Raw genomic sequence first — 1,529 nt, 5'->3', positions numbered from 1 at the left:
CCACTTCCCACTTGGTTTCAGTCGGCCAGCCTATTATGAACCTTCTGAATTACATCACATTCACTTGCATAGTTTCTGTTAATAATTCTTTGTGACCCTTTTCAACAAGCTGAGATTATAATGGCCCTCACAACATTCAAATTATAAACCTGCTTCAAGTTCGTAACAGTTAATAGTACATAAGTAGGCCTAAATATACCCATGTCCACGTAAGATGTATAGAATTACGTAATATGAGTAAATGTTATAACTATGTGGATGTTTGGGAAGAATAAACTAAATTGAAATCGAAACTGAAAGTGAAACTTAATAAGAGAAGGTTCTTGCTCGATTGTTAATGCGGTATTCATGCATTGAAATGGTGCATGACGACTGAATTGTGAACGTGCTCACGCTTCGTGCATTGGTAAATCATACCTCGAGCAAAAGAAATGTGCCATTCTACAGTCGCAAAAGTGTCAATAAAATGCGAGGAAATCTATTACACCAGCCATCATAGTATATCCTGGTTCATTCGTTATTTTCAAGAACCTGTGAAGGCCAAATTCTTGTTTCATTATTCTCGTTAGTTAACATGCCATCCATGACTTTAGATAAAGTCACTGGATCCGGTATATTATATTTTGTGTCGATGAAAATCCCCGTGCATTTCCCCCTATACAGGGTGGCCCAGAAAAAACGGAACATTTAAGATCTTTAATTTCAGCACTATTATTGCAAATATGTCATTATTTTGCATACTGTTGGAAATGCCATTCTTTTTCTAATAGAATGACACCAAATTCTTTAATTTGGGTTAATGCGTTATGACTTTAGGACCATTTTTGTCAACCCTTGCAATTTTCAAAATGTGATCATTTTGCACTCTCAGAGATACCGAAACCAGCGAGAATTCAGCTTGCCATAGAACCAGTAGCGTTCACAATGTGTGGAATGTGGGGCGGAAGGTGTAATTGTCATTAGGCGTTTTCACATCAGCCCGATAAAAATCCAAGCTCGAGAAATTTTTTCGCGATTGCGAGTTAGCGCGCTATTTCATTTCTTATTCACATCAGCCCGAATTTTTGTCGAGCTAATTCGACAGCTGAGTATGTGCAAACAGCATAAGTAATGTGTGTGCCCTCTCAAAAATTCCTCGTGATTTGTGTGCAGTTTGCCTCGATCTATCGGGTCACACACGCTAGGCATAATGGGATGCATCGCGCTAATTTCTCGAGTCGTTTTCATTATCAAATAGCGCGCTACTATCCCGCTATTTTCTCGATCAGAGCGATACAATTAGCGCGTTAATTTGTGTTCACATTATCAAATAGCGCGCTATTTCGCTATCGGGAAAATTTCCCAAGTCATAACAATAGCGCGCTATTTCGAAACATCGGGCTGATGTGAAAACGCCTAATGTCCGTTATCAGTAGGCGTTTTCACATCAGCCCGATAAAAATCCAAGCTCGAAATATTTTCCGCGATTGCGAATAAGAGCGCTATTTCATTTCTTATTCACATCAGCCCGAAGAGAGGGTAGCCCGAAA

Source organism: Diadema setosum, chromosome 22 (assembly GCF_964275005.1).
Source record: "Diadema setosum chromosome 22, eeDiaSeto1, whole genome shotgun sequence".
In the NCBI taxonomy this organism is placed as follows: domain Eukaryota; kingdom Metazoa; phylum Echinodermata; class Echinoidea; order Diadematoida; family Diadematidae; genus Diadema; species Diadema setosum.
Note: the sequence above shows the minus strand (reverse complement) of the source record.